The sequence below is a fragment of the Phymastichus coffea genome, unplaced genomic scaffold, assembly GCF_024137745.1.
Source record: "Phymastichus coffea isolate CEN01 unplaced genomic scaffold, Cenicafe_Pcof_1.1 PCOF00010, whole genome shotgun sequence".
Taxonomy (NCBI): Eukaryota; Metazoa; Arthropoda; class Insecta; order Hymenoptera; family Eulophidae; genus Phymastichus; species Phymastichus coffea.
Window position 1 is genome coordinate 5838291 of NW_026706821.1, and position 24190 is coordinate 5862480.

Consider the following 24190-nt stretch of genomic DNA (forward strand, 5'->3'; position numbering starts at 1 on the left):
GAAGATACGACGAGCGCGAGAGTGAAGAAGATAGATAGTTGTGTACGCAGCATGGGACCATACATGGGAGGCAGTGAGATCGCGCACATGCGTCCGATAGATTGCAACCTTGGTGGGGCTTCAGATAATCTACATCTACTCCAAGAAGAAAGCAACTGTCTGAGAAAATGAGAACAAATGACCGGGAGACTATTTACTGACCAACAGACCATAACTTTTATGCTTATTTAAGATATAAAAATTTATTCTACGTAACAAGTATATCTGTCGATTACCTTTTTCTGTGAAAGGTCCTATCAATGCCACGATAAGCAGTAAGTTATAAGTGAGATCTCTTGACAGCTTAAATTAGTGCCAAACAATAAACAGCCCAACACGTGGTAGAACGATGTACGAAAAATGACTAATCACAGCAAAACTCATCTATATAGTTTCCCGTTTATTCCGAATGCGGAATGAAAATAAAAATTTGTATATTATAGAATCTTAGTGTGAACCATAGTACCTTTGAACGTAAAATATAAAGATTCTTATTTAAAATAAAAAACGTTTATCTGGCAATGACCTTTAAAATCACATCCAAGAATACGTTTGACGTCAAGTTATAGTCAAGGGGACATCTTATGTATATATTTATCAATAATATATATACAAGATGTATATATATCAATTATATATATTCTTGATAAATTTTAACGACACAACTATACTATCTGACTCACCAAAAAGCTTACGGGAAATCCATCTATTATTATTTAATTCCCTAGTTATAAATTTTAAGCATTTTTTTTTAAGAGCTTTCGGATTATATGTTTCTTCTCGGTACTCTAATATACCAATGTTCATCAGAAAAAACAATTGGTTGTGGATCTCAACTTCTTCATCTACCGTTAAATATACATCTGTCAATCCACTGAACGTTCTGAATTCCATACCGTATCTACAATTTTTAAATTGTTATTAATAAAAACAGAAAGAAAGCAAACAAACTGTGCACCTTAATTTAGTTTCAGTAACATACATTTAAACAGTAGAAATCTTTAGAAATCGTAGTAGAAACATGCGATTTCAGATTGCTTGTTAGAAACATATATGTTAGGCTATAGAAAATGTATTACTTTAATACAAAAAATAAATTAAAAGAAGAAGTTAATTGCGCTTTTGTAAAAAAAATTTTTTTTTAAAAATCACTTTTCCAATAACTTAAAAATAAATAAATTGTTGATTACTATGCAAGTCCTACATAAGCAAAATAATAAACACAATCTTAATACAGAAACAATCATAAATATGTGATTTGAGCGAAATATTTCGAAAATAAAGGAAATGCTAAAGACGTAATAAAGAATTGACTTCGGCCGAATTTTACGTTTTAAACTCTCTCTTCCGGTTTAGACTGATGTCTCCGAGGTGTGATGGTGTGTGCATCATTAGCACACCCTTATTTTTGGCTCACCTATTATTCAAAGTGTTGGCAGCGACTAGACCGAATTCGAAAGAGTAAGTAGAGCGAGAAAGAGGCGATCTATTTCGGCTTTGCGGTCAGCTGTAAAATTTTCGGCAGTTTCCAGCTGACCTCTATTATAGCAAGTATAGCTTCGTCAGTAGCCACTAAAACAATGATAGCAACGAGAGCAACTATATAACACCAGCAGCGACAGCGGTATCAGCAGCAACTGCATAACAACAACACCGACAGCAGCATCAAAGTAATGGAGGGCAGCGCGACACCATGAGTTATTTGTGTGTGGCAATGTCGTCTCTCACTCATGTATTTCAGAGCCGTATGTCCGGGCTATTATAATGCCAACGGTCAGCAATAGTGCGATCTTTGTGCATTAACAACACCCGTGGTCGCACGGATTGCTGGATGATGCGCCGTCCGTTTTGTTTGTTTCGCCGGATTATTTTTATTTTCATTTTTGAGAGTGTGTAATAAATGTATATTTAATGTATTTCGTGTGCAAGGGATTTGTCAGTCTTATTTCTGTCACCTATAGTAGTTCTCTTCCTCGTGATCGCGTGGGTATGTTTTCCCAATACGCTCTTGAGGGCTGCAGCATGTTACCTCCTATCTGTGTAATTTAAATAATTTGTTTGCGCTCAAATCGGGGATGTATTTTATTTGAACTTAAGAAAAATCCCATTTAATCGTTACAACATTTTTGAGTGATCGAATCATTCGTTACAATATATAAAAGCACAATGCTGTAAAATTGCGGAACGAGTTAGTCGATCTCACGTTTGACTAAAGAAAAAAGCGAGGAATGGCAATAGCTTAACTTTTTACTGTATGCGGCTAATTACAGGTCATGGCAGAGCTAGGAGTGTCTTGCTAAAAGGGTAGCCAAAATAAGTGTACCGTACCAACCTTGCGATTTATGAATAGATAGATGACCGATAAAAACTTAAAACTAATTACTTAAGGTAGATATAGATGGAAGTATGCATTACAGGCGCGAGTTTACAAAGAGAGAATAAAATAGTGACGCTTTAACGATACCTACAATTTATTATGTACAGATTTTAGAGAAGACATTTCTGGACTGCTTGTAAACTTATAACTCAGGTAACGTCTAGGTTTGCTCAAGTACGCGGCAGTATGTGTTAAGGCCGCTAAGTTGAAAGACAGATAAACGAGGGGCAATATGCGCCGATCCTCATATCAAGTTGATTCACCACGAGAAGAAAAAAAATCAAGAAAAACCATGCCACTAGTTCCTGACTGTCGGGATTAAAATTAGTAACACTCAGCTGGTTTTTCCATGAGTTGATACCCGAATGAGTATTTCAAGGCCTCAGTACGAGAGGCTCGAACATTGAAGGTAATTGATGGATTTCGAAGTGAACGGCGGATGAGGACGTTTCGAGGGAGATACTTCAGAGCCGAACTTCAAACCACCTTGTAAAGCAGCCTCGTAAGAGCTATTTGCTCTTGTAAACTCAGCATCAACCAGCCCAGCTTAAGCCTCTGAAAAAAGACGTAGGTTTGGGTGTTGGGTGAATAGGTCACTGGTCGGGATAAAGGGTATTTAGTCCACCACAAAATAGACACACGCATTGTGAGCGAACTGAAGTTCAGCCATGCGAATTTTGTCGACGTCCATGAGAACTACGAACCGGACGCGTAGATGAAGTGCGGGAAGATCAGGAACTGGAACAAGTTTCTCGTTAGAGTGACGAACAACGATCTGAGGTGAAACATCCCAGAATGCAGTGACCAATGGACCTTGTGGACCACCGTTAAGGTATTGGTACTTTCATTGAAGCGTGGGCGAGAGAGTTACATACAGGCTTTATTGTCGGAGAGTAGGGAACCAGCAGCCCATTAACGATAATTTTAAATAACATATCTAGGTCAATTCTGAAAACGTAGAGCTCACTGCCATGAATTATGACCTTAGTCTCGACCACGTTCAATCTGAGACCATTTACAGCCGCTCACTCCATAACCACGCCAGCGTCGTGCTGTGCCCTTGAGATGCGGTCGAGGATGTCGGGCGAAAAGCAATATATATAAATTTGCGTATCATCGGCGTATATTGTATCATTAGCGAAGCGGAGTAATCTTAAAAAGTCATTGATGAAAATAGCAAAAAGGTGAAGACCTAAAACGCTTTTCGGTGGGACCCCTGTAGAGGAGCTCAACCACCCGGAGACAACACCAATCTCGTCATCCAGCGCCTGTAGCCTATGGGCCAGGTAGTTGAAGAACCGCAGTAGCAGGTCGTCAAGAATGGTGTCAAAGGTCGTCAAGAAATCGAAGAGAAGCAGGATGGTGATATATCGTCTCTAAATGGCCAACCGAACATCATCGAGTAGGCCGAGTAGGGCTGATTCAGTGGAATGACCATCACGAAAGCCTGCCTGGTTTGTTGAGGCTGGAAAAACCCCGTAAGAAAGCGAACGATTGAAGAGTACTGTAGTGCGGCCCAAGAGAATGCGAGGCTAGAGAAAGGATGCTGAGAGAAAGGCCATCAGGGCCGGAGCCCCATGAACGTACTTCAGCAAGAACATCCTCCTCTACCTCTCTCCGGGTGACGGATTGGAGTGCAAATGGAAGGCTGGTAGCCAAAGTAACTTATAAGTTAAAAGTTAAAACTTAAAAGTTAACTTATAATCAGTTTTAGTCCCTATAAGCTGACAATAAAATAATCAACAAGATTTATTATTCAAAGTCTTGTGTAATTATTTTTTCAGAGGCATCATTACAAAATAAAAATGACAGTTTTATTAAATATTTGCAATGTATTTATATGCATTGCAAATATTTAATGATATTTACATTTTTATTTTATAATGATGCATCTGACAAAGTAATTATACTTTTTTGTGAGTATTTGTTTAAGAGGCATGATTATAAAATAAAAATGTCAATTCAAATAAATATTCACAATGCATATTAAAACATTGCAAGTCTTAAGAAAAACTGGTTCATTTTATTGTATGTCCATGCCTCTGAAACAAATAATTACACAAGAATTTAAATAATAAATCTTGTTGATTATTTTATTGTTAACTTATAATCAGTTATAGTCCCTATAAGCTGACAATAAAATAATCAACAAGATTTATTATTTAAAGCCTTGTGTAATTATTTGTTTCAGAGGCATGGTTACACAATAAAATGAAACAGTTCTTTCAAGTCTTGCAATGTATTAATATGCATTGCAAATATTTAATGATATGTACATACTTTATTTTATAACCATGCTTCTGAAACAAATACTTACACAAGAGTTAAAATAATAAAACTTGTTGATTATTTTATTGTTAGCTTATAATCACTTTAGTTGCTATAAGCTGACAATAAAATAATCAACGAGCTTGATTATTTAAATTGTAATTATTTTTTCAGAGGCATCATTACAAAATAAAAATGACAGTTTTATTAAATATTTGCAATGTATTTACATGCATTGCAAATATTTAATGATATTTACATTTTTATTTTATAATGATGCATCTGACAAAGTAATTATACTTTTTTGTGAGTATTTGTTTTAGAGGCATGATTATAAAATAAAAATGTCAATTCAAATAAATATTCACAATGCATATTAAAACATTGCAAGTCTTAAGAAAAACTGGTTCATTTTATTGTATGTCCATGCCTCTGAAACAAATAATTACACAAGAATTTAAATAATAAATCTTGTTGATTATTTTATTGTTAACTTATAATCAGTTTTAGTCCCTATAAGCTGACAATAAAATAATCAACAAGATTTATTATTTAAAGCCTTGTGTAATTATTTGTTTCAGAGGCATGGTTACACAATAAAATGAAACAGTTCTTTCAAGTCTTGCAATGTATTAATATGCATTGCAAATATTTAATGATATGTACATACTTTATTTTATAACCATGCTTCTGAAACAAATACTTACACAAGAGTTAAAATAATAAAACTTGTTGATTATTTTATTGTTAGCTTATAATCACTTTAGTTGCTATAAGCTGACAATAAAATAATTAACGAGCTTGATTATTTAAATTGTAATTATTTTTTCAGAGGCATCATTACAAAATAAAAATGACAGTATTATTAAATATTTGCAATGTATTTACATGCATTGCAAATATTTAATGATATTTACATTTTTATTTTATAATGATGCATCTGACAAAGTAATTACACTTTTGTGTGAGTATTTGTTTTAGAGGCATGATTATAAAATAAAAATGTCAATTCAAATAAATATTCACAATGCATATTAAAACATTGCAAGTCTTAAGAAAAACTGGTTCATTTTATTGTATATCCATGCCTCTGAAACAAATAATTACACAAGAATTTGAATAATAAATCTTGTTGATTATTTTATTGTTAACTTATAATCACTTTTAGTCCCTGTAAGCTGACAATAAAATAATCAACAAGATTTATTATTTAAAGTCTTGTGTAATTATTTGTTTCAGAGGCATGGTTATACAATAGAATGAAACAGTTCTTTCAAGTCTTGCAATGTATTAATATGCATTGCAAATATTTATTGATATGTACATATTTTATTTTATAACCATGCTTCTGAAACAAATACTTATACAACAGATAAAATAATGAACGAGCTTGAATATTTTAAATCTTGGCTACTTTACTTTTTCAGAGGCATGGTTAATTTTATTTTTAATAATGCCTGTGAAAAAATGAAACATACAAGAAATAAAATATTCAAGCTCGTTAAACACAAACACAAATACAAACACAAACACAAACACAAACACAAACACAAACACAAACACAAACACAAACACAAACACAAACACAAACACAAACACAAACACAAACACAAACACAAACACAAACACAAACACAGTCACAATCACAATCACAATCACAATTTTATTTTGAATTACACACACTATAAATTAACAATAAAATAATCAACAAGCTTGATTATTTTAATTCTTGTATATTTAATTTTTTAAAGGCATGGTTAAAATTAAAATGAACCATGCCTCTAAAAATATTATATATACAAGAAATATAATAATCAAGCTTGTTGACTATTTTATTATTAGCCTTTCATTATTTCAAAAATCATAGCATGCAAACAATAACACTGTTAAGCAAGGGGGATATAATAAGACTAGTCTAGTATACTGGAGCTAAGCCTGTCTTCTGCTACTTAAAATTTTACTATAGTGTAACTACGTACGTAAATCTAGTAACTTAATTTTAAAAAATTTTGCGGAATATTTGTAATTATTAAACGCGAATATATAAATTAATTCAAGACGAATTTAATATTATATATATAATAATAAAAATTAAAAATATTTATTATAGAAAGATATAAGATTTGCATACTTACAATATATTGTGTATAATAAATTTTAATGAATCCTTATGATATTAAATTGCTATTTATGTTCTTCTTAAAACTGTATTATATTTTCTATATTTCTTTAATCAATTAGACTTTTTTATATCCGCTTATCACTTACAATATTATTACTTTATAACTGCTGTTTGTATTGTGTAAACTATTATTCGCATTTGAATTTTCAAACAACGGTTGCTATGTGTATGAACCCCGTATCGTTATATAAACATTTAATTATAATTCGAAAAAGTAAATAAGTAGTTCGTTTGTTCTTTGATTGATAAATAGTTTTTGACAATAATATTTATAAATTTATCTATGAAGTTTTAACTTATAAATTAATTGAAATAAAAATATGCATTGTTTGTCAAGCGCTCAATCTTGACCCATCTATCGCGCATGCTCATCATTATCTTATCATAAAAATGACAATTGTATTGTTATAGTTAAATCATTTGTATAAGGTCTATCTTACTTGGACGCTGTTAAATTTCTAATAAATTATAAGCTATCATGATTTAGTAGTTAAATTATTATAAATGACAACATATTGGGTAACTGGATTCACACCGCGATTTTATCCCGAGAGACTTCTAATGGGAAGTTACGAGTTTATGTAAATATGGCAACTATGAAAAATCATCTGCTAACTAGGTACATATTTTAATGAAATTAAACAACATAATAATCAAAACAAATAAATTGTATGGCCAATATTTATGATTAAACATTGAAGGAGAGTTATATACTTACCTTCTGTCTCCGAAGCTAGATAATTATTAGTAAAAAAAATAAATTTATAATATATATAATACATTCAATTTAAAATATGTATATACGTCAAATTGAAATAGAATATGACTTTTTTTTATAATAACAAGATATTATTGTTATATCAATGTATGACGAAAACAATAGTACAAATTCTGATATAAATTGGAAATTGTAAATATCAATAGGACTATAACAAATTCTTGTTGAGAATCATTTTATTTTTTATAATTTAAGTTTTATAATGAACGATTTTGATTGTTTATATAAGTAAAACCAACCCCGGGACTGCAATAATATATATAATTTATAAAGGTAGGTAATGTTCGTGGGCGGATGCCTGTCCTTGGATGAACTGACTCTTGGACTTGTGCTTCCGACAGGCGCAAAGCATGGATTGTTCCTCGGTGCTTTCGCTGTCAAAAACAATATTTATTTGCATTACTCTATTCACTGCAGCTATCAAAAATACTATCTGTCAAATTGTAAGCGTGAACATTTTTATCATGCCCGCTACGTCAGTGCAATATGACTCGCCCGACGAGTATATTTAAAATGTGAATTGTTGTAACGATACTTGACGTTTATTCGAAATAAATGAAACGGGGTTTTTAATCTTAAAAGGACACTGGAAACAAACTTGAATAAAACAACATACAAAGAGGTACATAATATCCTGGAGAAATACAGTATTCGTTCGATTTTTTGCAATAAAGAGAAAGAGTGGGACTAACCGTGTAGAATAACAAAACATTTGTGTATAATATAAGTATGCTATCATTTCACACAAAATCAACTATGTAGAATAAAAATTGATCGTGTAGAATAAAAAGTCATCGTGTAAAATAAAAAACTGTTCGTGTAGAATAAAACTGATTTATTCTGGTGTATAAATCAACCGTGTAGAATATTATTACTGGTAATCAAATCAGTACATGTCGAAACTTTAAACATAACTGTTGCGAAATAAAATTTTATTTTTCATTGTGTAGAATGAATTTATCTAGATTTTTAAAAACATTCGTTAAGTAGAATTAATAACAGGCTATGTCTAATAAAAGTTGACACATTTTGTGAATATTCATAAACGTGTACAATGTTCATGTTTTTCATCTGATATGATAATAACCAAATGTGACGTGTAGAATCTTTTACAATGTATGTATTTGAAAAAGTATGTGTAGAAAAATGTGTTATGTAAAATATTCGAAATTTCATTCGTGTAGAATATTAAATTGATTATGTACAAATAAACGTGTTCAAAATTCAACACTTTTGTAATCAAATAAACTTTGATTATGTATGATTTCTATATGTATAATATTTCAAATCAATACATTTTCAATTTCATTTTGTGTCGAATAGTTACGTGTAGGAAAATATTTAACTTTTTTTTTAATTTATATTTTATTTATCGTGTTCAATAAATAATTTTCGTGTTTAATAAATAAAGTCAAATAGTTTGTGTTTAATCAAATCGTGTAAAATTGTTATGTGTACAAACCGAACCCTGCCCTTTTTATGTGCTAATAAACGATTTGAAGGGGCGAGAACTACCCCCAAAGTTCAACCCTAAAAACCGTTTTTTCAGTATATCTATACAAGATTTCTTTCTTAAAACAACTGGTAAATGATTGATACTGAATAAAAATATCATACAGCACATCAAGGTCCGCAGGGCTGGTATGCTTTATTATTCAAGTGGGTGAAAGTTATATTTTTCTTGAATTTTTGTATCGGAAAAATACAAATTTAATCCAAGGTCCACGAAACTTATATTGTTCTAAAGAACATTGAAAACTAAAGTTAACATGTTTCGGCTTTTTTTCTTTTTATACGGTATGGGGAGTAAACTACCCTCAGATAATTTTCATGATTATTCGAGTAAAGCGCCGTAGATTTCAATGGAATTTTAGTCGATTATAAATTTTCAGGAAATCAAGAGATGAACAATATTTTATATAGTGATAAATAAATGTTTTAAATGTGTGAAAACAACCCCTGAAATTTGTCTTTAAAGTACATTTTTCAGGGTATCTCTACTTCTACGTAACAAATTTCCAAATTTAAATAGAAATTGATTGTTACTAGTCAAAAAAAAAATGCACCGTACGAATCTTCAAGGTGTTGCATCCCCTAACTATGGTAGGGGTGCTTGTGATTAAAAAAAATTATTTCTTCTAAAAAAACAGTACTGGTACTGTATCATTTGGAATGACGTTGAATACTAAAGTTGACTTGTATCCATAAACTACCCTTAATTTTGATTGAAACGAAATGCCGCAGATATCTGATTTATGTGATATAGTAATATCTTATAGAAGGTCAAAACTTTTGACTAACACTTATCTGTTTTTATATGAATAAACCATTTATTGGACTAAGAATACCTTAATGTTAATGTTTGTACAAAGTTATAGTAGTACCTTCATGGAATCTGATTTTTAATATCCTTGCGTGATATTTTTTGAATTTTTACTCTCCTTTTGTTATGACGACTAAATAGTAGTCTATTGATCTCAAAATTCAACCAAAAATTACGTATACGGTTCAGTTAAATTCAAGCCATGGTAACAAATTATGCCTGTAGAGAATTATTATTATTTTGATAAATTAAAAATATCTTTTTTTCTTTGATTATTCAAACGTATGTTTATTGGTTTACAGTGTTTCTATTTATTAGAAGTTTTATATGTTGATATTACATTATAATTTTATTATCATAACATATTATAATTTTGTCGTAAATAATGAATTTGCAAAATTCTTCAGAATCTTATGAATTATAAATAGAACAGTAATGGTATTTTTTTAAAAAATGCTTCAAGCACGAAGATTTTTTACACCATCGACATCGAATAATAGCAACATTATTGCAACCATGAATTTCACAATTCGTTGTACATAAATCTCTAAAACTAAAATCTACGGGGTTATCAAATTCCTTCGGTTTACTTACAAAGTATTCACTTTTTTACCACGCATACCTGAATAGATTTTTATAAAGTGGGGATGAAAACTGATTATGGGCTAATGATTCTAATTTTATAATATTATTCCTCTTATGAATCGTCGATATAGCTAACATTATCTGAAAGTTGCTTAACAAAATTTTTTCAAGTACGGAATCCAAAAACATCTATTGACTGAATATTTCCAGTAGTTCCGGTGGGTATTTGTTTCAGATGTACCGGTTTATCATATGGCGTAGCTTCCTCTACAGCTACTGGACAGTGACCGTTCCACGAATCAAGTAATAGCAACGTTGGTCCCACATTAGGAAAATATACTTCTTTCAACATGTTTTGAAAAGACCTGTAAATTTTCTTTTACTATTTCATATTTACAATACATGAAAAATTATTTTACCTGAATTCAGTTTTCCAGATTTTGAAGCATCAAGATGCACGTTTGTAGGCGTGAGTGTTTTTTGTAATACGATTGGTCCAAAATCCCCGATACGTTCTTGCAATACTAAAAATAAAGGTGATAATAGTTCTCCGTCTGCTGATATCGTTGGTTACACGGTGTCGCTATGGGTAGTGAATGATACAGATTGTACAAGACATTGTACTTGTTTCTCCCCTTCAACTGCTAAGGTGGGGCCAGAGTGCATTTCTAATTGAAAACCGCTCTGATCTTAATTAAAGGTATTCTCAATACCTACTTGATTAATTAATTGGTTGACATTTGACAAAAATTCTGTCTCTTTTGTTTGCATTTCTTTTCTATTTTCTATACTTTTTGTTATGTTATAAACTTGTTTAGTTTTCTAGAAACAATTCTGAGCTCTCTTAAGATTTGCAACCCACCATTTAGAAGCTGTAAATCTTATGTCTTTATTTCCAATTAACATTTGAGCTTGTAAAGCCCATCTTCTGAAATCATTGTCATGAATTATAAAACCAGATTCAAGAGCCGCGTTAAAATTTTCTAAAGTATATTCGCAAATTCTTGCAATTTTCCCTCGATATGTACCACCTTAATTAATTTAGTATGTCCAGCAACGCAGTTGTGTTTCAGATGTGACCTTGCGGAAATGATTTCGTACTGTTTGAAGAGGAAGATTCTTTCTTTTTCCACTTCTTCAAAAGTCGACAGTCCTTTTCTTATATTCAAAACTCAATGGCTCATTCTGGCTAGTGCATTTATCTGTAAAAAGCTCAGAATTCTAGGGAGTGTATGCAAATTTTGTTCCTCGACAATATATACGTTCGAGTCTTTGAACTCCTCTTGAAAATCTAATTTCTTGCATAATCATATCAATGTTATAATCTGCATCTAGCAAATCTAATAGTATCATCTGGAAATGATCTTTCATTTCAATTTCCTTGAGATTGTAAGGACTTTCTTGGATAGAGAGAGTTTAGAACTGAGCCAAAAACATATTTATCACATTTCATGGATTAACTTTAATTTTCAATGCTGAAAGTTTGTGAAGTTTTGTGTTCATGAAAGTGTGGATACATATTGATAAAATCTTTTAGACTTAACAAATAAAGGATAATAATTAATTTGTGAAGAATTTTAGATGCACGTATTATGCTCCTTGAGAATTTTAAATAGTCAAAAGTTATCTCTATTTCTAAACTTTGCAACGGTAGTCGATTCGATAAATCGATCCGTTTGCGATTCGTGCACTCGCGATGTTACTTCGAACGATTAAGAGAGAGAGGGGGGAATCGAGAGTATGAATAGACAGTTAAACCTCAGCTGCTTTCGTGAGAGTATCGCCTGGATTTAGTTTTGCACTATGTTTCGCCGTTGTTTGTAATTATAAAAGTTTTCCTGGAACTATTTCATACATGCGTGAATGCAGCAATAAAGCAGTAGTAGCAGCAAGCAGCAGCAGAATTTTGGAGCGAGGCAGCGCAGTTGATATTCGAGGAGCATCGACCGTTGAATTTCTTCAACAATTACGGCTGATCACCGTAATTGCACCGCAGGGTAGGTGCACCTCTCTTTACTATTGCGCGACAAAATACTTTCGAAAGTATTTTGACAATCGTGAGCGTAATTTTTGTATTTGCACCGACAGTTAGATTTCGCGGCAATTTTCGAATTCTCTCTCTATCTCTCTTTCTCTCTCTCTCGGTGAGTAGCGACACACTGATTTTTGAGGCTCTCTTCTTTTATAAACATTTTCCTACTTTTGCCACTTCCTCGAGCGGCATATTTTTGCAGGCGAGTTCGTCCAGTTGGTCATTGCGCTTCCTGCTAAAAATTCTTGGCTTTTAGTCAATTTTTTAGCCAGTGGATGAATTAACCGCTTGCCTGGTTACAACATAACCTTCATCAAATGTCCAACTTTTACAAATTTTGATCTACACATCTCTGCAAACAACGCAAACAACAACACAGCCTCCACACCAGGACCGCTACACTCTACACACTACACACTACACACCTCACCGAATGCAACACTTCCAAAAGTTTTGTTGCTAAGTACCTGTATCAACAATTTTTACCGTTAATTCACATATTTCAATTCTACTCGGAGAGACTCCTTACTGCCGGTGTTATTTCTTCGCCGCATCACATCTTTTAACTCTATCTGTTCTTGCGCTTAGTCGTCGCGATGGCTATTTTAATTTTATTTTAATTTTACTTTATCTTGTTTTGTTTTATTTAATTTAATTTTGTTGTATTTTTCATCTAGTGCTATCTACACGCTAGACAATTTTAATTCTAATTTTAATTTTAATTTTATTTGATCGACTGTGTCAAATCGCGTTTCCTTTTCTACCATTCACTTAATTTGTAATGTAATTTTCTGCGTTCGAGTCATCAATCATTTTTCTTATTACATTTTTGCGTATAAGCTACTTGTTTATTTTTGCGTTTTAATCATTTCTTGGTTAATTTGCAAATCCCTTTACTACCTCTTGTAAATGGCATCATTTTACTCCCCAATCTCCCGCTAATTTTTGATCCTTAACTAACTGAGTTGGTGCCACTCAGGTGCCAATTTTCAAATCTTTTAAATCCTGACTTTTCACTGCTCCCGTTTATGACTGGTCAGTGACTCAAATTTTCGCGGAACATTCAAACTTTTCAATCTGTCCTTTCAAATTACCTCGTTTATTACAGTTTCTTGTGAAGTTTTGAGCCCGGGGAGGAGAGATGGGAAACTTTTTGACACAATTTATCAATTTCTATTTTTTGTCTTAATTGGTTTTTAAATTCCAAAACCTTCCACTTTTATCAAATGGTCTTGTATTTATGCGCCGAGTGTCGTGAAGCGCTAAGATTATCGGGGTGTCAATATCTTGCAGTGGGAGGCCTGTGAAAGATCTTTCTATCAGTACTGTTTCGATATAACTTTGAACCCTGACCTTGCGTCCTTGAATTGCCGTACCTGTTTGATTGAGTCTGTGGCCTCGGTCAACTCTCGTTAGTCCGGTGGCGTGTTTTTACAATCTTGTCCTTCCACTCAAATCGACTCTGCTTCAGCTGGCACTTCGAAACCTCAGGCCGAAAGAGACAGGTATCACATTACGAGCTCTTCCCGTCGAAGACGTTGAAAGTGGAATCCCGGAGTGACTTCTCTGATACTGACCGATCGGTTGCCCTTCCCACTGTTTCTTCCCCCAGTGCGGACCAAATCCACTTACTCGATAGCATGGTTCCTACCACGGGCGACAAACCGCCAGCATGGTTTTCCGGTTTCGTGAATAATGAAATTAGCGAGTTTCGGAACGAGATTATAGCCACCCAGACTTCCATCCTGACCAAAGTCAATCGTGTCGCCGATGAAGTGAAGAGCCTCAAGTCTGTAGAGGGTCTCAAGGATCGCTCCGAGCTCCTTATTCTGGGCCTTCCGCAGGAGTTCCAGGGTTCGCTGGAGGATGCTGCCGGCATGCTTTTCGAGGCGATTGGCTACCCAAACGCTAGGGGTCGCATAACGGGCACCAGAAAATAGACTGCCACTCGTTCTCGTCCCAACCCGACCGCTATTACGTCCACTTTCGTTGTGCGCATCGACTCAACGGTGGTGCGTGGTGTTATTTTGGAGCGCTCTGGGGAGATCGCTGGGAAGACAACGAGGGACGTTTTTAAGTGCGGTCTCGGAAATCCCGTTTTCATCCACCAACTGTTACCCCAGCTAATCCACAATCTCTTTGTAAAGGTGCTTGCGCGTAGACGTGAGCTAGAATTCGCGCACCCTTTCGTCTCGGGTATGGTCGTCCATATGCGGGAGACGACGTATTTCACCCCTATCCCCATAATGTCGGAGAGCATATACATATACACCTTATCAGCTGTACACCTTTGCCTCCCGGCCACCTTCTGTCTCGGCCGCTCCGCGCTCTGGTGCCATATCAGTGGCTGCCACTCCGATCGGCACTCGAAGACACGCGACACTCAATCTCAACTTCGCGCCCCGAGTTGTCAAACAGCGACCCACTGCCGTCATCCCAAAAAACCCTCCCCAACTTAACACAACGGACAGTTATTTTAGCCCGACAGTGTCTGTCTTTCCAGCTCAGCTATCTCAAGCTATCCCAAATTCATCTCCTCCAGTTTCTGGTCCATGATGCCAACTAATCTAGGACCATCCCGCCCTCTGCTTCCTTTGTTGTCAGCCACATCAATATAAATAGACTAAATTCGTCATGTCATTTTGCTCTTCTCGAAGCACAAGCCCTTTCTACACAATTTGATGTCATAGCCATTACTGAAACCTTCCTCTCATCTGATATCTCTGTTTCACACCTCTCCCTCCCCGATTTCAATTTTTTCAGGCTTGACCGAATTGGAAAGCAGGGTGGCGGAGTTGGCCTGTACGTCAGATCTTATCTTAAATTTAGTTTTCTAGCTACTTCAGATCCAGTTTTTGATAACACGCCTGAATTCATCCTTGGTGCAATAAAGTTCGACAAGACCACGCTTTTGATGGCGGTGGTATACAGATGTCCCTCTGCATGCTCTCCCACACATTTTTTCAACTACCTGGACACTTACCTCCCCCTGTACAGAAATGTCATCATTACCGGTGATTTTAACGCAGACCTGAGTTTCAGCTCTCTGCCTGATGCTCGAGCTTTGAGATCTCTCGTTGACCTACACAACCTTCACTTCGTATCCACTGATCCTACACATCACTGTCTTGATATAAATCCCCCTTCCCACACTACTCTTGACCTCTTCATAGTAAAAGACCTAAATGCCATCCAGACATTTGGAAAATCTGATACTCCCTTTATTACTGGCCATGATTTCATTTCGCTCACTTATCGTTTCACTACTAACAAGCATATCACCAGAATCATTAGGTCCCGCGGTTTAAATCGGGTAGACGAAGCGGCCTTAAATGAGACACTCAGCAGCCTTCTCTCGTGTCTAGTCGACAAATCTCCAGCTCGACTGAAGCGCTCTTCCGATCCGTCGATTGATGCTGACCTGCATTCCCTTGACAACTCGGTGCACTCTTTTACTGAAGTCCTTATAAAGTCTTTCGACGAGGTAGCCCCTGTCAGGTGCATCAAGTTGTCTTCTAGGCGTAAGCCCTTGGTGACTCCGAGCATTCTCGCTGTTATGAAAAGGCGTGACGCTGCCTATAAACTGGCATCCACCTCCCGCTCGGTCAGTGACGTCGCTGGATATCGAAGACTACGTAATGACGTATCAAATGCCCTCGACTCAGCAAAAAATTCTTGCATCTCAAGCAGACTGTCCTCCGCAAGCACCAGTAAGGCCATATGGAGCGAGTTACGAAACTTGGGAGTCACAAAGCGCGCTCTTCCATCCCCGTTTCGATTTTTCCCCCAGCCGTACTAAACACCCATTTTGCCAATAGTTAACTCGTCTCCTCCCATGACGTGTGACTTTTTTGACGCCCTTTTAGCGAGTCCCCCAAATGTTCCTCACGCTCACTCCCCAATCAAAATTCGTGAGGTCACTAGCCAGGAGGTTATGGATGCACTAAACTCGTCCTCATCCCAAACATTCGGTCCCGATGGCTTCTCTGTCAAGATGCTTAAACTCGTTTCTTCTACTTGTCTCTCATCTCTCACGCATCTTGTCAACAAATCATTACTGTGCGGAGTTTTTCCGACCTCCTAGAAACGGTCTCTCATCACTCCTCTTGCCAAAGTACCTTCGCTACTCTTTTATCGGACATCAGACAGATAGCAAGGTTATCCGAGGTATCAAAGATGCTTGAGAGGCTCGTTCATTCACAATTTTCGTCCTATCTGGACCGCTGCAAGTTGCATGATCCACGGCAGGCCGGATCCGTGCGGTTTCACAGCACTCAGACTGCACTCCTGGGTGTTCTGGACTGCTACTGGAGTGCCACAGGGTAGTATTCTGGGACCATTGCTATTTGCAATCTATGTCTCGGACCTGCCCTCTGTCCTCTCCTTCATGAATTATATGCTTTATGCCGACGACACGCAGGTCTACCTTCACTGTTATCCCGGCAGCCTTGCGGAGGCGTTGAGGAGGGTGCAGCTTGATGTACAGGCTATAGCGGACTGGGCCCTAAGAAACGGTATCTCCATTAACCTCACCAAGACCAAGTTCATGATACTAGGCAGCGAACAGTACGTTAGGGCTGTCAACTTGAACGACATTGTGAAGATCACTATTAATGAGGTTCCAGTCGACTATGTTACCAGTGCTCGCAACCTGGGTGTGACACTTACTCCCACGTTAAATTAATTCAAACATGTGAGAAGCGTGACGAGGAGGGCATACGGCTCTCTGGCTTTACCTCGCTTCCATAGGAAATCTCTCTCGACTACCGTCAGAAAAGTTCTTGTCGAGCAGCTCAGTTTTCCACATTTCGATTACCTCTCAGTGGTCTGTATTCAGCTCGATGGAGAACGCTCGTCTAAGCTTCAAGTTGCCTAAAACGCGTGCGTACGCTTCGTAATAGGATGGATCCCTTTTATACCTACTCTATCCCTAAACAGCCACATCACTCACCATAGATTAGCCCTGAGCTGGCTATCCCTTACCCCAAATAGGTATAGAGCCCTCGCCGTTCAGGCCTACTCTGTTGTGTCCAGAAAATCGCCGCACTATCTGGCTATAAACTTGTCTGTCCTGCTTTATAGTGACTTTATCCGGCGCTCGCGTCGCCATCCACCGTCGGCGTTTGAATACAAGGCCCCTCGAACTGAGGCCTGGAACCATTCTTTTGCGATCCTTGTTCAGAGAATACTCAACTCATTGAGCGTGAACCTGTTCTCCACCGATCGGATCTCTGACTTTAAGGATTGGACACGTGATCTATTTTTAAATTATGAGGCTAGAGCATGGATTGAGAGAGCGACTCACGAAAAATTAATGCCAATGATGGCACTGTCCGATTACACTCGTATACCCAACAAGATCAATCCAGTCACGTTCTCCCAAAATTATCCATCGTCCCACAAATACCCCTCTATCGACCTTTGGTTCATGAAATAGCTAATTAAATATGGTTGTTTTCTAGCCAAATGCAAAACAACCCCATACCATTACTGAGCCGCCACCATGTTTAACCGAAGCACACATATTTTTCTCTAAATGTTTTTGCTTATTTTTTCTCCGCACAAAACATCTGCGTTTACTACCAAAAACCTCGAATTTGCTCTCATCAGACCACAAAACTTTTTTCCAATCATCAATGGTCCAAATTTTATGTTTTCTGGCCCAAGCCAATCGTTTCTTTTTATTAATCGGTTTTATTAAAGGCTTTTTAATTGCTATTCGACCGTATAGTCCATCTTCATGAAGTCGTCTCTTTATCGTAGTAACATTAAGTTTAACATCATACGCTTTTTGAGTTTGAACAGCAAGTTCGGGTGCCGTGAGTCTTGGATTATGTGTACTTGTACTACAAGTGTGTTTATCAGTAGCGCTCGTAGTTTTCCTAGGCCTTCCTGAAATTTTTTTGTTTTTGATATTTCCTGGAGTTATGAATTTATTAATGTTATAATCAACTGTTCTTCTTGGAATATTCAAAATTTTGGAAATTTCATTATTACTTTTATTCACTTTATGCAAGGCTACTATCTCAGATCGCTCTTCAATGCTTAAGTTTCTTTTCTTCGTCATTTTTTATGAACAAAAAATACATGCATAATTTACTGACTAGATTGGACACATTGATATTTCACTCATTAAAGCTGATAAGAGACTGAATTTCCATACGTATTCTCTGCTATATGTATACATTCATGAAAGTCAAATAAATCAAACCACGTAAACACTCAGTGATTATCACAGTGATTATCGGTGAGCACAATACTGTAGAAAGTCATTAAAAGTGAAAACAATGCAAATTCCTCTGTTACAAATGTCGAAGTTGTACAAGATACAATAAATGTATCTTGTTATCATTGTTTGTAAGCCCATTCAGTTATAAATACTAGTTACTTACTAATTTTATTAAATATATGTAATTTCAGTTTTTTTTCTAGAAAAATTTCAATTCTAAAAAACGTGAAAAAAAAAATTTTTTTTTTAATTCTGAGTGGCGCATTTGATAGCTCTTGCAAAATACTACATTTTTTCTTCTGAGAGTTTTTTCTTTAGAGTTGAAAATAAAAAAAATACAGCCCATTTTTTGAAAATCTTTGTTTTTGTATAAAACACCATATAGCTCATAAAAAATAAAGGTAAAAAAATTTTCCGGATATGGATTTTGTAGCTTTTTTAAAGCTCTATCGAATGACTTATACAGTTTTTCCATCGTAGAATCCGTTATATAAATAAATCGGGGTCGAAGTTGATGTGAAAAAATTAAAAAAAAACAATTTGTTTATGACGTCACAAGTTGTACAAAAAACAAATAAAATCAATTATGTTTTACAACATTTGAAAGGTCTAGGCAAGACCTTTCAAATGAGATGCCGCAGGATTTTCTAGCTTTTATAGAAACTGAGCCATAAAACTCTAAAGTTTTGATGATTTCAGCAAGGAGATGGCAAATCTTTATGGACGGTAGTGTATATGAACTGAAGAAATGTAAAAAATGCTATATAAACTATTGAATAATGCCATGTACAGGAAGACTATGCAAAATGAAAAAAACGCATCGTAGTGAAGTTGATGAGCAAGTGGGAAGGGAGATATAATGTTGAAGCTATCATAGCTCGACGAAATTGCCATAGTAAAGATATTTTTAACAATGAGCTAGCGACGATTCAACTCTTGCGATTGGAAATAACAGTGAGAAAATCCATATACATCGGTCTTGCTGTCCTAGACTTATCGATTACACTATGACTATATGGGTAGTGCTGTGGGTGAGCATTGCAAATTGTTATAGAGTAACACGGATAGTCTGGTGTATGAGATCACTAATACCGATATAGTATATGACGTCATGCGTCGAGAGAGTAATGAATTCGATACCTCAGACTTTGACAAACAAAATCAATTCAATATTTCAAGAGACAATAAGAAAGTTGTTACTCGTAGACCGATGAAAGATAAGAATATCGATGAAATCTTGTTGGAATTTGTCGGGCTCAGGAGTAAAACGTATAGCATTAGAATTCAGAATAGAAATCTAATGAAAAAGGCAAAATGTCTAAAGAGTTCCGTACTGAAAGCTATGATCGAATGTGAAGACTATGTCAGTGTCTTCGTGAGAATGCGACTTTAAACAGAGATTTTTATGCAAAAAATCATCAGATATCGCCATCATAAATTATACGTACAAACAGAGGAAGACAAATGACGCGCTCAGTGCGCGTGGTGACAAACGGTTCTTGCTTTTTGGTACCACCGATACGCTTCCTTGGGGTCACTACAATATTTCATTAGTGGAAAGGGAGGGGATAGAAGTATTGGAAATGGTCTCAATGGAACTTCCAGCTGCCGCCCCAGCCGTCGCCGCGCCGCTGCCGCCGCCATAGCTCTTGCCCCAGCCGCCGCCACTGCCGTGGCCATGGCTCTAGCAGTGGTCACCGCTAACGAGCCACCGATGAACTTGAAGAAAGGATCAAAGAATGGGGTGGGAGAAAAGTTACATCAATCAAAACCACGGATTGTGAAGCTCATTCTCGTTGACAAACAGTCGTCAACAATAGCAGCAGCGAGAGCTGCGTCATGGATAATTACATATGGTTTGTATGTGAAGCTCGTCCACCACTTTTTGATATTCCATGGGACGACACGTCTACTTCTGTATTTCGAATATCTATTTTTATCGCTGATTTCTTTATATCAATTAAATAATTGAGAATACTTTTCAAATATGCTATGATAGTGTCTATAACAGTTTCGACTTCCGACTGAACGACGCGTTCAACAGCTTGCAAATTAATAGCATCGTCAGGATTTAGTGGTAAAGCAACATTCTCTAATTTTTATTTTGTAGATCGAAATGACCTGATGTGAGCTTGAATCCGAAACTTGATAGACAACAACGGTTGTTAGCTCAATTTCTAAGTTCACGTTCAAATACATCAAAATTCATTTTGATAATAAATGAATGGTAATAATGTTCTCAATATATATATCCACTCTCACTTAGTTCCAGAATTATCGAATGGATTTTTTTGTTCGAATCACTTATTATTTATATTATCGTTTGTATTCTCGTGGTTGGTCGCGTTAATGAGTAAGAATTTGTTTCGTTTTTCAAAATGCTTCTAATTTTTAGTTTGAAATAAAATAATAAATAATATATATGATTATATGAGTGAAGTTTCAAGGAAAGATAGACTTTGTCCTAGTTTCTTATGGTGCGAAGTGTCCCATAACCAGAGCTTAAGTTTTTCTTATAAAAGAATGTAATTCAGCCCAAGTTTCTCATAGCGCGATATGTTCTATGAGTCGAGCACAAATTACATTAAGAAAAGAGAGGATTTTCTCAGTTAATCACTTGAGAGAAAAAACTTAGGTATTAGCCAAATTTATTTAATCTCATACGTTCACTTTGCAAGGCTAGGAGTGAATGCTAGCCTGTGCAAAAATTAGCGTATTTACGTATACATCAATTTTCCCGCCTATTTACGCAGGACAGCTCTCTTCGAGTTGTTTACGCTATTGTGAGAAATTATTTTTCCAAATTTACAAGAGAATAAATAGTAATAATGAAATTTTAAAACATGTAAACTTTACAAAAGTAGATATTGATCACATTAGTATAATTTACAAATATCGCAAAGAGTATCGTCAAAAGTTATTAACTAATAAAGTTAATTAATGTGATAGCATAATATAAGAAAACAGTAATGAAATTTTACACAGACTAATAATTTATCACTAGTAGAAATAATTTCTAAAAAGAAATATTTAAATTAGTTAATAACATTTAAATTATAATAAATTTTAATATTTGTAACGGTTTTTTGTAAAATCTTATAATGCAAATACTAGATTAGTCAATTAAGATCAATAAATTATAAAGTTCTTATTATTATGTACAAAATTAACGCTTTCGATCTATATACAATTATATGTTTAAATAAATTATTAATTATTTATTTATTGATAACGGTAATAATTAAACTGTTATCAATGAAACCAATTCTTACTCATGTTTCTAAGATATTCATCACGAATTTAGAGTATCCGCATTATTCTGATAATTAATATTTACAATGTAATAAACAAATTAACTTTGCATATTGAAATTCAATGTATCTTAGTAATTAAACGCAATTAAAATTATTTTACTCAAAATCTATGCCCTAAAACCTATATAAAAATGCTTTGTTTCATCAAAATTACACTTAATTAACATATTTTAATAAAATAACAAAAACTATTATGTATATCTATAAGTAGGTGGCGTCACGCTCTTTATATGGTCATGAAATTTGACTCTGGTACTAAGACAATCAAATAATATATGAGGTGGCGCCGTATAATATGTTAATTGATGTAAACAGATTGATTAGTTTAGCTGGATGTAGTGATTCAGTAACATAAGAAAAAAAGTTCATATATGGGACCATTATAAAAGCTAACATAAAAATACCACGAATTCTGCCAATTTCCGAGAAAATGAGTGGAGCTTTACTTTCTTTCTCATCCCTCTTTTTGCTGGTCTAACAACGGAAACACTCCAATCCGACCTGACCGATTTGAATGATTTTGGGATACGTTATAGTACTTGAAAAAAAATTAGTGACGTGTTTTTTTTTATCGGCCCATAAGGGCTTTTGAGGGGTGAAATCCACCCGGAAAATCAACCCATAAAATCAGTTTTTTTTTAATATTTCTCAGCATCAAATGAATATTTTTCAGTAAACTCAACGTTAAAAAATTTTTTATAAAAAGGTGATTTTAAGGACATAACATTTATACCGAAGGGTTGCAACCCCCTTTTTAATATACTATTAAAATATGGGGTAAATACACTATTTTTTGTACTGTTTTACGACATATAATATAGTAAATCGGTTCGAGTGATTTAAAAATCGAACTGATAATCAGAAAATACCAAAATTAAATTGACGTGTTTTCGGATTTAAAAAAAAAATGTTTAAGGGGTGTTTCACCCCCTAGAAACAACCCTCGTCAAACTATCAGCAGGTTAATCCACCTAACCCTGGGATAAACGAGTTTAGTCGTTTGTTATTTCCTGAAATAATTTAATCCTATGCATGAGCGAGCTACCTCAACTAACCAACCTGCCTCTAACCCACCAAACCCCCATAAGCCACCCTTACCCAATCAAATGTAGGCTAATAGACCTAAATTTGGGAGAATTGAGTTTATCAGTTGCTTTTTCTTAAAATAATTGATTTCTACACCGTACGTGGGGTATCCCATTTTATTTGATAAAATATATAGCTGTAGCTCAATCATAATTTATGAAAAATAAAAATATGTTTAATACATTTTATGTTAATAGTACCAAAATGGCGAGAAATATCTCTTAAAAATAAACACGAGAATAACACAAGGTCTAATTATCATTCATAGATCTTGCAACGATTACCGAAAATCGTTTCGACTCGCGTAGGTTACTAAGCGACTGAGCGTAGCAGCCGTGATCGGTTTGAGAGAGAGAGGGCGCGTAGGGGCAATGACCGGGAGGGGAGAGTTCGTTAGCCAGTATGACTGTAACCTTCAGCCCGGCTAGCTCAGTCGGTAGAGCATGAGACTCTTAATCTCAGGGTCGTGGGTTCGAGCCCCACGTTGGGCGCCATGTAACAGGCTGCCGTTTAACCTTTAACCTATTTAACACGCCTATGAGTTCGGTCAAACGACGCCTTGTTAGCTACGTGCTGTGAGCACGTTAACCTACCTTGTCCGGAAGTGCGCCTGCGCAGAGTTCCCTCGCCAAGCGGAGTGGGGTTCTCGAACTCGCCACTTGGCGGCGCTGTCGCGCTTGCTTATCAGCATTCCGTCGGCTGCTGCTGGTAACTCAGTTGACAAGTCGCTTCTCTTGATACCTACGCGATCCGTGCTATTTTACCGGCTTATTCGAATCGGACGTAAACAATAACATGCATCCCGGACAAAGGAAAGACAAAACAATACCTCAGTTAAGAATAACTACTGTTCACTTTATTTAACTGAATCAAGTACACGGGAGGCATTTGCCGAGAGACTTACGCACGCGAATTCGACTGACAATGTAAACGAGGGGAGAGAGAGAGAGAAATTCGCGATCGTCGCGGACTAAACG

The 24190-nt window shown here is 35.5% G+C and overlaps 1 protein-coding gene and 1 non-coding gene across 3 annotated transcripts in view; one reads left to right on the forward strand and one right to left on the reverse strand.

The window, feature by feature from the left end:
- LOC131671708 (disks large 1 tumor suppressor protein-like) overlaps nucleotides 1-24190 on the reverse strand; it is a 1979893-nt gene that overhangs the window by 1882979 nt on the left and 72724 nt on the right. The gene's annotated exons all lie outside the window — the stretch shown is intronic.
- Trnak-cuu (transfer RNA lysine (anticodon CUU)) lies at nucleotides 23632-23704 on the forward strand. The gene has a single exon. It is a non-coding gene; the product is annotated as a tRNA-Lys (tRNA).